Here is a 14,323-nt window from a genome sequence, read left to right as displayed (position 1 = left end):
ACACGAAGAGCGAGTTCCCTTTCACTTTTCACTTTCATGCACCGGAGAAGGAAATGGCAACCTACTCCAGTATTCTTGCCTGGAGAATCCCAGGGGCGGGGAACCTGATGGGCTGCCATCTATGGGTTCGCACAGGGTCGGACACGACTGAAGCGACTTAGCAGCAGCAGCAGCTGTCTTATAATACCAAAGTAAAAAAGAGAGGGAAGATGCATGGGAGTGAGGGAGGGTACTTTTTTGATCCCAGAAATTCATCGTGTAGTTATTTTACCAGAGTTTCAAAATAATTCAAAGAAAGTGCCGCGTTGGACCATTCCTTACACTACCTGCCTGACCTCTGAGCTGTTTGTAGTTCCGCAGTCACACCGTTGTCCTCCAGCATGGAATGATCTTCCCATTCTCCAGGTAACATTTACCCCCAAGACTCAGTCAGTCATTTCCACCACCTCCTCCCTGCATTTCTTCCCTATATTGGGTTAAATTTCCCTACATTTTGCTACCACTCTGTCATAACCTCCCATATTGCACTGAAAATTATTTGTGTTTATGTTGGTTCCTATACTGGACACATAGCCCTCAAAATACACACCCAGATATACCATACCTTAAATTATAAGCCCCTAATGATAGAGGTTGTGCCTTAATTATCTTTTTACCCCCTGCATCAAACACAAGCCTGGTGTATAGCAGGAATTCAGTAAGTGTTTGCTGAACAACTTAGCCCTGATTCCCCTAATGGTAAGTACTATAGAGACAGGGACTGGGTCTTCACCTTGATAGATGCCCATCACTAGAATGTATCTTATATTTTGAAGATGCTCAATACATGTTTGTTACCACATTAAGTTCCATGAAAAGTCTTTAAAATTGTATTTTACTGGGGTTTTTGGCTGCACTTTGTTGAGTTTTGTGACAATCATTAGCAACATTATACAGTGTTGTATTAATATCACTTATGGAATCTCTTGTTGTATTGAACAATACTCTTGTGATAGGGTCCTCTGGTGAATATTTTGTGTAATAGAGTTTCCTCTGAAAAGGGAAATTATTGTCTAGCAAATCACTCTGCTATTTGCCTTGATACACACAGAAAGTTTTGAGTAGTATCAGAAGTGAAATAGACCGTAACTGTGAGATCTGTGAGACTCTTAATACCAGCAGTGGAAATGAAACTTAATAGATTTACCAGAGGAAATGCAAGAAGCTTTCCAAAATCTCTATTTTGGAGATGGGTGGGTGGTTAAAAACATGATAAATGAAAGTATTTTTGTCTTTGGAGATATTTGGGTATATGTATGTGTGTGTGTGTGTGTGTGTGTGTATACACATATGTATGTGTGCATGTGTGTGTATATGTATATATATATATATATATATATATATCCTTTTCAATATGACCATATCTAACTTTCTGTGGATTCAGAAATTTTTTAACAAATATAATCACACTGTGAAGATACAACTTATTAATTCATTTAACTTTCCTTAAATATTCATTGAGTACCTACTATGTACAAGTATTTAAATACTATGTGCAAGATTTAGATGCTGGGATTACAGCAATGAACATGTCTTCATGACTTTCATATCTAATTAAGTAAAAAAAAAATTACTCTGTAATATTAATTTTCCACTATGTTTTCCCCCAGATTTGAAATACTATTTTCCCCTGAAGCTAGAGAGCACACAACCCTCAAAAAGATAAAAATGCCACCCTAGGACTTCCCTGGTGGTACAGTGGATAAGAATCCTCCTGCCAATGCAAGGGACACAAGTTTGATCCCTGGTCCGGGAAGATTCCACATGTCAGAGCAACTGAGCCCCTGAGCCACAATTAATAAGCCTGTGTGCTGCAACTACTGAAGCTCATGTTCCTAGAACCTGTGCTCTGCAAAAAAAGAAACCACTGCATTGAGAAGCCCGCTCACTGCAACAAAGAGTAACCACCATTCACCGCAACTAGAGAAAGCCTGTGTGGAGCAATGAAGACCCAGCACAGCCATAAATAAATATAATTTTTTCACAAAGTGCCAGCCTATATTTAGCTGCCCTTTCTCTGAAGTTATCACACCCTCTCTGGGCATAGAAAAGATTATTATATTAGGAAAATGTAAAGTATCTTCATGGAGAAAACACTCAAAGTACTTTTTATTTCCCATGTATTTTTGTTAATCTTTTGCAAGGCAAAAGTGAGTGTAGGGGTTGACAACATCAACAAAATAGCATAAAGCAAAGCAGCTTAATTGTGTCTATTATTCTAAAGATATCTATTTTTGAGAACTGAAATATTTTTTGTGGATAAATCACAGTACAATGAGTTGATGGATACCTACAAACTGACTAATCTGTTAAATCATTGTGACATTATTTTTTTATTTAAAGATTTCTTGAATTGAGAAACCACAATTCTCTGAACATTTACCTTGTATTCAGAAGTTTATTCAACTGTGGGATATGATGTTCCTCCAAACCATAAAAATTTTTACAAACTTCAATTTAATGCTCTCTCTCCCATACCTTTCCTTTGAACTCCAAATCCATATATCCAACCCTCTCTCTTCTGGCCGTATCCAGTACTAAATTCCTGAATATTTCAACATTACTCCCAAACCTCTTCACCCAGTGTTCCCTAGCTTGGAAATGTTCCCAACTTCTCATCAGTTTCTCAAGTCAAAAACTTAATATATAATCATTTATCATCTTTTTAATATATTACTGTCTTTCACCCTAAACCAATTCATTAGCAACTCTTGCCAGATTTATCTCAAGGATATATTGTAAATATATCCACCTCTAAATCTGGACTGCCCCCATAATCTCTTCCCTAGGCTACTACAGTAGATCCCAGCTGGCCACCTCCTTCATTCTTGTTCCTCCCCAGTTCACGCCCCACACTACCAGTAGGGTAAACTTTTAAAAATTCAAATCTGATCATGTTCTTCTCTACCTAAAACTTCCATGATTTCCTATTGCTTTAAAAATCCACTCCAAGATTTTAAACGTGTTCTAAAAGGCCCTGCTGAACTCAACAGTCATCTCGTATCTCTCACCTTTTTCTGAGTTCCAGCCAGATTGGCTCTCTTTACTTTCCACTGATATCCCATGCTTCTTCCTATTGCAGGGTCTTTGCACATGTTACTCCATGTGCCTGAGGTGAACTTTGATCCTTCTTCCCTCTTTCTTCTAGTTTCCCTCTTTCTTCTAGTTTAATCTTCATTTTGCAGTTTATTCAAAGCGACACAATCTGGCAAGTGCCTCGGACTAGCTTAGGATCTCACTCTACACTCCTCTGTTGAATTTTTCATGATGGGAAATAATGAGTTCCTTATGCAATTATGTGTTTCATATTTGCCATCCTCCTAGAAAGTAAGTTCCACAAAGTCAAGGACTGTACCTCTATTGTTCACTGTTACATTCCCGCCACATCTTTCAGTGCCTGGCAAATAATAGACATCAAAAATATTCCACTTATGGGTGGATGTCTGAAGCAAATAAAAACAGTACCTCAAAGAGATATCCATCTTGACTGCACCATTATTTACAGTAGCCAATATATAGAAACAAATGTTCATCAATGAATGAATAAAGAAAATGTGGCATCTACATGTATATTAGATATAAAATAAGTGTTAAAAAAGAAGAATCACATGGCTGAAGTTGGACAACATTATGCTAGTGAAATAAGCCAAACAATAAAGACAAATATCACCTGATCTCACTTTATAAGAAGAAGCTTAAAAAAAAATGTCAAACTAATAGTAGCAGAGAATACAATAGTGCTTACTAGAGGCTGGGAGTAGGAAAAAGGGGAGGTATTGGTCAAAGGGTGAAAAATTTCAGTTATAATACGAGTAATTTCTGGAAACTTAAGTGAAAGTGGAGAGTGAAAAAGTTGGCTTAAAGCTCAACATTCAGAAAACGAAGATCATGGCATCCAGTTCCATCACTTCATGGAAAATAGATGGGGAAACAGTGTCAGACTTTATTTTTCTGGGCTCCAAAATCACTGAAGATGGTGACTGCAGCCATGAAATTAAAAGACGCTTACTCCTTGGAAGAAAAGTTATGACCAACCTAGATAGCATATTGAAAAGCAGAGACATTACTTTGCCAACAAAGGTCCGTCTAGTCAAGGCTATGGTTTTTCCAGTGGTCATGTATGGATGTGAGAGTTGGACTGTGAAGAAGGCTGAGTGCTGAAGAATTGATGCTTTTGAATTGTGGTGTTGGAGAAGACTCTTGAGAGTCCCTTGGACTGCAAGGAGATCCAGCCAATCCATTCTGAAGGAGAACAGCCCTGGGATTTCTTTGGAAGGAATGATGCTGAAGCTGAAACTCCAGTACTTTGGCCACCTCATGCAAACCGTTGACTCATTGGAGAAGACTCTGATGCTGGGAGGGATTGGGGGCAGGAGGAGAAGGGGATGACAGAGGATGAGATGGCTGGATAGCATCACTGGCTCGATGGACGTGAGTCTGAGTGAACTCCGGGAGTTGGTGATGGATAGGGAGGCCTGGCGTGCTGCGATTCATGTGTTCACAAAGAGTCAGACACGACTGAGCGACTGAACTGAACTGAATGTAGAGTATGGGGGCTATAGTCAATAATAATGTATTTTATATATGAATTCTGTTGTAACTGTACATCTCATGTGTTCTCATCATAGAAAAATGGTAACTATGAGAAGTGAGGAATATGTTAATTAGTTTGATTATAGTAATGATTTCACACTGTGTACATATATCAAAACATCACATTGTGTACCTTAAATATATGGAATTTTTGTTTGTCAAAAATAAATAAATTTTAATCTACTTAGTGACTAGATAAATAATATTGTATAGGAATTCTTCAGGAAACAATACAGGAGTACTATTTTAAATGGGAATAAAATGAGTTTATTACCAAATGAAATTGTTTCATCAGCAGATTTTGTGTTTATAATTAAGCAAATGATACACACATGGTTAATAAAAATTCAATCAGTACAGAATGTCATACAAAGATATACTAATAAATTTTCATACCATCATTGCCCCCTGCTGTCTTCCCCAGAAATAAATACTGTATTCGGTTTCTTGTGAATCCTGCTAAAGATTTTGTGCGTTAGAGTGTGTATGTGTGTGTGTGTGTGTGTGTAGTAGTAATATATTTATTTTTTGACACAAACAGTAGCATGCTATAAACATTATTCCTTACTTTACATGTTTTTTTTTTCATTTAATGTATATTTGGGAGATCCTGTATTCTTAGTACATATATGGATGCCTCATTTTTAATGGCTTCCTATAATTCCATTATATGGATACATCAAGATTTATTTAATATTTCTTTATTGATAGATATTAAGTTTTTCTAGTCTTTTTCTACTGTAAATGATACTGCAATGAACAGCCTTTTCTTAGAAAGGCAGTATAGGATAATAGTTATGAATTCATTTTTGAGTCCCTATTCTATCCAGCTGAACAATCTTAGGTAAATTATTATTCTGTCTAAATCTCAGTTTCCTCATATGTAAAAATGGTGACAATAATATTACTAACCCTCCAAGGTAGTTATGAGAGGTAAATAAAGTGCTTAAGACTATATTTGACTGGTAGTAAGCACTCTGGAGAGGGCAATGGCACCCCACTCCAGCACTCTTGCCTGGAAAATCCCATGGATGGAGGAGCCTGGTGGGCTGCAGTCCATGGGGACGTGAAGAGTCGGACACTACTGAGCGACTTCCCTTTCACTTTTCACTTTCCTGCATTGGAGAAGGAAATGGCAATCCACTCCAGTGTTCTTGCCTGGAGAATCCCAGGGACGGGGGAGCCTGGTGGGCTGCCGTCTCTGGGGTCGCACAGAGTTGGACACGACTAAAGCGACTTAGCAGCAGCAACAGTAGCAGCAAGCACTCAGTAAATGTTGTTGTTAGTAACAGTACCTACAGTAGTAGTAATAGTCATTGTGAGCATGTGGGAGATACAGATTTTCACCAACCTGATTGGCAAAAAATGAAAATACCAATATATAAAATATATTCCCTCCAAGGTAGCTTGGGAACTGAACACATACATATATTAAAGAATGGCTTATGTAAATAAATTCAACAATCATAAAAGTTAGTAGCAGGAAGGAAGGAAACTTTTTCACTGAACTACCCAAAGCATCTAGAAGAATGCCTATAATTGGATAGGAGCTTAATAAATACTTCTTCAATGCTGCAGGGGTAGAGAGCTATAATACTGATCTATGAAATCCCTTTCAGTACCATGGTTAACCTCTTTCCCAAAGTGTGTTCTTGGGAGGAAAGTAATTCATCAGGATATTAAGAGGGATTTCATGATCAAATACATTTAGGGAGCAATTAAATGGTTTCCTTACTGGAGGACTCTTCAAATCTTTTATAATAAATATATATGTGACCTATGAAGATTTCATAATAAGTTTTAAGCCACAGAACACACCTTAGGAAACCCTAGGCTGAAATTGGTCTGATTCAGAATGTTAATCAGACAAATTTTTAACATATATTAAAAACATCTATGTGTTTTCATAGATGATAGTTTGCCTGCTCATCAGAAGGACATGCAAAATAATTTCTAAGAATGGTAATGGGCCAGATGAACCAGAACTATTACATACTTTTCCCAGATTTCAGTGTTACTAGTGCAGTTTATGATTCAGTAGTCACATAATTTTACACACACACACACTGTGTCCACTGTCAGAGAATCTCATTCTTATCATATTGTAGAAAACCAAAAGAACCAGACACTGATCTCCTACTATATAAAGTAAGTATGTCATATAACTATCAATACTCTGAGTTCGAAAAGTGAGCTTTTTGCCTTAGAAAATAACCCTGTTTGTTTGAATGTATAGCTCTTCAGTTCAGTTCAGTACAGTCGCTCAGTCATGTCCGACTCTTTGCGACCCCATGAATCGAAGCACGCCAGGCCTCCCTGTCCATCACCAACTTCCGGAGTTCACTCAGACTCACGTCCATCGAGTCAGTGATGCAATCCAGCCATCTCATCCTCTGTCATCCCCTTCTCCTCCTGCCCCCAATCCCTCCCAGCATCAGAGTCTTCTCCAATGAGTCAACTCTTCGCATGTGGTGGCCAAAGTACTGGAGTTTCAGCTTCAGCATCATTCCTTCCAAAGAAATCCCAGGGCTGATCTCCTTCAGAAAGGACTGGTTGGATCTCCTTGCAGTCCAAGGGACTCTCAAGAGTCTTCTCCAACACCACAGTTCAAAAGCATCAGTTCTTTGGCCTTCAGCCTTCTTCACAGTCCAACTCTCACATACATACATGACAAGTGGAAAAATCATAGCCTTGACTAGACAGACCTTTGTTAGCAAAGTAATGCCTCTGCTTTTCAATATGCTATCTAGGTTAATCATAACTTTTCTTCCAAGGAGTAAGCGTCTTTTAATTTCATGGCTGCAATCACCATCTTCAGTGATTTTTGAGCCCAGAAAAAGAAAGTCTGATACTTTCCACTGTTTCCCCATCTATGTCCCATGAAGTGATGGGACCAGATGCCATGATGTTCGTTTTATGAATGTTGTGCTTTAAGCCAACTTTTCCATTCTCCTCTTGCACTTTCATCAAGAGGCTTTTTATTTCCTCTTCACTTTCTTCCATAAGGGTGGTGTCATCTGCATATCTGAGGTTTTTGATATTTCTCCCGGCAATCTTGATTCTAGCTTGTGCTTCTTCCAGCCCAGCGTCTCTCATGATGTACTCTGCATATAATTTAAATAAGCAGGGTGACAATATACAGCCTTGATGTACTCGTTTTCCTATTTGGAACCAGACTGTTGGTCCATGTCCAGTTCTAACTGTTGCTTCCTGACCTGCATATAGGTTTCTCAAGAGGCAGGTCAGGTGGTCTGGTATTCCCATCTCTTTCAGAATTTTGTGCAGTTTATTGTGATCCACAAAGTCAAAGGCTTTGGCATAGTCAATAAAGCAGAAATAGATGTTTCTCTGGAACTCTCTTACTTTTTCCATGATTCAGCGGATGTTGGCAATTTGATGTCTCTTTTCTCTGCCTTTTCTAAACCAGCTTGAACATCTGGAAGTTCACGGTTCATGTATTGCTCAAGCCTGGCTTGGAGAATTTTGAGCATTACTTTGCTCGTGTGTGAGATGAGTGCAATTGTGCAGTAGTTTGAGCATTTTTTGGCATTGTCTTTCTTTAGGATTGGAATCAAAACTGACCTTTTCCAGTCCTGTGGCCACTGCTGAGTTTTCCAAATTTGCTGGCATATTGAGTGCAGCACTTTCACAGCATCATCTTTCAGGATTTGAAATAGTTCAACTGGAAATCCATCACCTCCACTAGCTTTGTTCGTAGTGATGCTTTCTAAGGCCCACTTGACTTCACATTCCAGGATGTCTGGCTCTAGGTCAGTGATCACACCATCGTGATTACCTTGGTCATGAAGATCTTTTTTGTTCAGTTCTTCTGTGTATTCTTGCCAACGCTTCTTAATATCTTCTGCTTCTGTTAGGTCCATACCATTTCTGTCCTTTATCAAGCCCATCTTTGCATCAAATATTCCCCTGGTATCTCTAATTTTCTTGAAGAGATCTCTAGTCTTCCCCATTCTGTTGTTTTCCTCTATTTCTTTGCATTGATCGCTGAGGAAGGCTTTTTTCTCTCTCCTTGCTATTCTTTGGAAGTCTGCATTCAGATGCTTATATCTTTCCTTTTCTCCTTTGCTTTTCGCTTCTCTTCACAGCTATTTGTAAGGCCTCCCCAGACAGCCATTGTGCTTTTTTGTATTTCTTTTCTGTGGGGATGTTCTTGATCCCTGTTTCCTGTACAATGACATGAACCTACGTCCATAGTTCATCAGGCACTCTATCTATCAGATCTATTCCCTTAAATCTACTTCTCACTTCCACTGTATAATCATAAGGGATTTGATTTAGGTCATGCCTGAATGGTCTAGTGGTTTCCCCTACTTTTTTCAATTTCAATCTGAATTTGGCAATAAGGAGTTCATGATCTGAGCCACAGTCAGCTCCTGGTCTTGTTTTTGTTGACTGTATAGAGCTTCTCCATCTTTGGCTGCAAAGAATACAATCAATATGATTTTGGTGTTGACCATCTGGTGATGTAAATGTGTAGAGTCTTCTCTTGTGTTGTAGGAAGAGGATGTTTGCTATGACCAGTGCATTTTCTTGGTAAAACTCTATTAGTCTTTGTCCTTCTTCATTCCGTATTCCAAGGCCAAATTTGCCTGTTACTCCAGGTGTTTCTTGGCTTCCTACTTTTGCATTCCAGTCCCCTATAATGAAAAGGACATCTTTTTTGGGTATTAGTTCTAAAAGGTCTTGTAGGTCTTCATAGTACTCTTCAACTTCAGCCTCTTCAGCGTTATTGGTTGGCGCATAGACTGGATTACTGTGATAATGAATGGTTTGCCTTGGAAACGAACAGAGATCATTCTGTCTGGTCTTTCTGTCTCTTAACATCCCTCAAAAAAAAAGAAAAAACAAGGAGTAACAGTTCAGAAGTATATTATTAGTATCTTGCTAAAGTTCCATACTTACAAAGGAGAATTTTTAAAAATTAAGATCTAGTATTAGGGCTTGCTTTGAATTAAAAGTTTTCAGTCTAAGCCTGTTGTTGTGTGGTAATAGAAGTTCACAAACACAAGTACTTAGGACAAAAAAAAAAAAAATAGCTAAAAGTGGAGAAAGTCCAGTTTACTGGAGAACAGCCTGATATTACACAAAGTAGTACTTTTGAGCATATAAACTCTCTGAGTCTAACAGCATATCCAGACAAAGTCAACTTAGACTTTTCCATTTGAAAATAGTACAAATATTATTACATCCATTTTTCTCCTGTATATTTGGGTACTTTGAGTTCATGTTCATTTCCACCTTTAAAAAATAATCAATGTAATCACAGGAATCATTTCTGCTATATCAGAAATATGTTTTAAGTGTTAGTATTATTAACAAAGTGACTATTTGTAGTAACTATTTCTCAGTTTCTTTGATACAGAAATAATCAGAATGCATTTGCATTTTTTCACAGTCCTTACAAAACAGAACAAAGTAATAAACTATCAATAGTTTTGTGGGAATTTCATGAACCTTTACAGAAAGTCTTACTGTTCTTCTTTTAGCTGTTTAATTGTAATGTCATAGTAACAGAAAGCAGCATACCCAATTCTGCATGGATGAATAAGCACATTCAACAAGGAAGATTTAATAGAGTAAATCAAACACCGGATTAAACATTTCTGCATAACAGACCACAAAATGGGCATTCATTTCACCAAAGAATCCTTGGCATTCCAAGTAAATAGAAGTGCTACCAACATAATTAAACTGAATATTAAGTGGCCTGATTCCTAAGTTTCCCTGTATTTTATCAAACTAACATCCAGTTAATTAGAATTGTCTAAACATACTCAAGCATACACACTGAAAAGATTAAGTGTCAGCACTGTTCATTTGCATTTCATCATTCAATAAAATAATTTGCGTTCTTCTGTTTTATTCGGAGAAGGCAATGGCACCCCACTCCAGTACTCTTGCCTGGAAAATCCCATGGATGGAGGAGCCTGGTAGGCTGCAGTCCATGGGGTTGCTAAGAGTCAGACACGACTGAGCGACTTCACTTTCACTTCTCACTTTCATGCACTGGAGAAGGAAATGGCAACCCACTCCAGTGTTCTTGCCTGGAGAATCCCAGGGACGGGGGAGCCTGGTGGGCTGCCGTCTATGGGGTCGCATAGAGTTGGACACGACTGAAGCGACTTAGCAGCAGCAGCAGTTTTATTATCCACAAAGTTTGAATGTAGCGAATTCTGTATATGGTTACACAAAGTAAAAAATTCAGGCAAGCACATGGAACTCTGCAATATAGGATGGCTTCCCATTTAATTGTATTTGATTTTTCATTTTGATAAGAAAAAATTCATATTTAAAGAGATAATTAATCTTAAAGGGTGAGCTATCCCCTCCAGATTTGCTGACAAAAGCCTCACATGAGAATTTACAACATAAATGTTTATAGCAAAAATTTAAAATATCTATACTTCGTACTAGTAGTCTTTCCTATTTTTTGTGTTTTATTAGTACAGTCTGATTTTACTACAATACATTCATGTTTTATCTCAACACAAAAGCATTTTAAATTGGTCTTTACAGGATATTGTTGAAAAACCTAAGATTCAGAGCTTTTTATTTTCTCTGATCTTCAAGGATAATGTTTTTTTTTTTTTTAAGTCTAGGTATGACTCAAAACATTAAAAATAGAATCATTTCATGTTTAGACTGATTTTGTGACAAGTTTGAATATGATGAGGTCATTTGAACCATATTGTATATTATCCATCTGAATGGATTAGGAGTTTAGAGAGAAATATATGAAATGCCTACCAAAAAGCAAGAATTATCTCTGTATTTCTATAGTATCTATGTCTACCATTGCCACTCTACCTTCTCCTGAAAAATACCCCTCCTACATCCCAGCCAAAAGACAACAATCATGTCTTAAATACCACTTGACTTCAAGCCTCTAACCACAGTTGACTGGAGGGAAAAGAATAAAGCTGACCCAAGAGAATCCATGGCTTGCCAAGATTTATGCCTAGACTTGAGGTCTGTTTTAAAAAAATAACCCAGGCCAACCAGATTCCCTATTCAGGAAATTCTAAACAAATGACACAGATAGAAGTTATAGTATAAGAGAAGTTGAAAGAAGTATTGAGATTTGTCTTGATGTGAGGTGGGCTGGAGCACTCATTGTGTAAAGCATCCATATTGTTTATGGCCATAATCAAGATAAATACCAAAGGAAGTTGACTGATAAAGAGGAAGGAGAGAAGAAGAGACCTGCAAAGAGAAGTACAGTTGCCGTGAGGGCAAGAGCAAGTTCCTGCCCTTGTGAAGAAAGGCTTGTGTTGTCTGTCCCAAGATGACTGTGTTTTTTTTGTTTGTTTGTTTTTGTTTTTTTATCCTTCAGTTCCAGAAGACTCCAGTGTCTGGAACAATAACACCTTATTTTCCTCAGGTAGCCTGTATGAGTATTGCTACCAAAACAGTTTCAATAAAAATATTTTTAAACACCTATGTAGTGGATCCTGCAAAATAAAAGACAATTACAGATGGCTCTCTGCAAACTATTTCTCCACCCAAAAATTACAGCTGAAAGAGTATTTATTATCAACATTCAAATATTGCATGCATGCTTAGTGACTTCATTCATGTCTGACTCTTTGTAAATCTATGGACTATACCCCACCAGTCTCCTCCTGTCCATGGGATTCTCCAGACAAGAATACTGGAGTGGGTTGCCATGCTCTATTCTAAGGGCTCTTCCTAACCCAGGGATCAAACCTGCCTCTCCTGAACTGCAGGCGGATTCTTTACCCAGGGAGCAAATGGGAAGCCCATTCAAATATTATTACAATTCAAATTTAAGTAGTGATCAAGAAGTCATAGGATGAAAACAGATCTTAAGAGATAACCTGTTTATCTTTGCCTTCAGACCAGTTTGTGGTCAAATTATTCCAGGTGGCTTGAAGAAGCTATTATATTTTGAATATCTCTGGAGAACTGTATCTCAATCTTTTTGCCCATTTCTTCACTGTTACGAAACTACTACTGCAATGCTGGTTGCTATAATTTTTAATATTAAGTTCAGAAATCTAGGTGATATATTAATAACTTATTAACATATCATCATGAAGTGATTAAATATAAAACAACTGATGCCATTTCAGCCTAGCATTCAAAATGCTCCATACAATGGTCCTAATATATGCATGATATCAAGGACTCTGTGAGAAATGTTATAGAACTATCAAAACATGTGAAATCAGCTGTGTTAATGGTGAATCCTCAGTTGCAGTCCTAATTTCCATACAGCAGTATACAAATTACAGGTTTTCATCCAATGTGAAGAAATAGAGGAAAACAATAGAATGGGAAAGACTAGGGATTGCTTCAAGAAAATTAGATACCAAGGGAACATTTCATGCAAAGACGGGCACAATAAAGGACAGAAATAGTATGGACCTAACAGAAGCAGAAGACAGTAAGAAGAAGTGGCAAGAATACACAGAAAAACTGTACAAAAAGCATCTTAATGACCTGGATAACCACAGTGGTGTGTTCACTCACCTAGAGCCAGACATTTTAGAGTGTGAGGTGAAATGGCCTTAGGAAGCATTATTATGAACAAAACTAGTGGAGTTGATGGAATTCCAGCTGAGGTATTTCAAATCTTAAAAGATGATGCTGTCAAAATGTTGCACTCATATGTCAGCAAATTTGGAAAACATAGCAGTGGCCACAGGACTGGAAAAGGTCAGTTTTCATTCCAATCTCAAAGAAAGGCAATGCCAAAGAATGTTCAACAGACCACACAGTTGCACTCATTTCACATGCTAGCAAGGTATTGCTCAAAATCCTTCAAGCTAGGCTTCAACAGTACATGAACTCAGAACTTCAAGATGTACAAGCTGGATTTAGAAAAGGCAGAGGAACCACAGATCAAATTGCCAGCATCCACTGGATCATAGAAAATGCAAGAGAATTCTGGAAAAACATTTACTTCTGCTTCATTGACTATGCTAAAACTTTGACTCTGTGGATCTCAACAAACTGTGGAAAATTCAAAAAGAGATGGGAATACCAGACCACCTTACCTGCCTCCAGAAAAATCTGTTTGCAGGTCAAGGAGCAACAGTTAGAAATGGACATGGAACAATGGACTGGTTCCAAATTGGAAAAGGAGTAAGTCAAGGGAGTATATTACCACCCTGCTTATATAACTTATATGCAGAGTAGTACATCATGAGAAACACTGGGCTGGATGAAGCTCAAGCTGGAATCAAGGTTACTGGGAGAAATATCAATAACCTCAGATATGCAGATGACACCACCCATATGGCAGAAAGTGAAAAGGACTGAAGAGCCTCTTGATGAAAGTGAAAAAGGAGGGTGAAAGGCTGGCTTAAAATTCAACATTCATAAAACTAAGACCATGGGATCTGGCCCCATCAGATCAGATCAGTCACTCAGTTGTGTCCGACTCTTTGCAACCCCATGAATCACAGCACGCCAGGCCTCCCTGTCCATCACCAACACCCGGAGTTCACTCAGATTCATGTCCATCGAGTTGGTGATGCCATCCAGCCATCTCATCCTCTGTCGTCCCTTTCTCCTCCTGCCCCCAATCCCTCCCAGCATCAGAGTCTTTTCCACTGAGTCAACTCTTCACATGAGGTGGCCAAAGTACTGGAGTTACAGCTTTAACATCATTCCTTCCAAAGAAATCCCAAGGCTGATCTCCTTC

This window comes from Bos javanicus, chromosome X (assembly GCF_032452875.1).
Source record: "Bos javanicus breed banteng chromosome X, ARS-OSU_banteng_1.0, whole genome shotgun sequence".
NCBI classification, from domain to species: domain Eukaryota; kingdom Metazoa; phylum Chordata; class Mammalia; order Artiodactyla; family Bovidae; genus Bos; species Bos javanicus.
Note: the sequence above shows the minus strand (reverse complement) of the source record.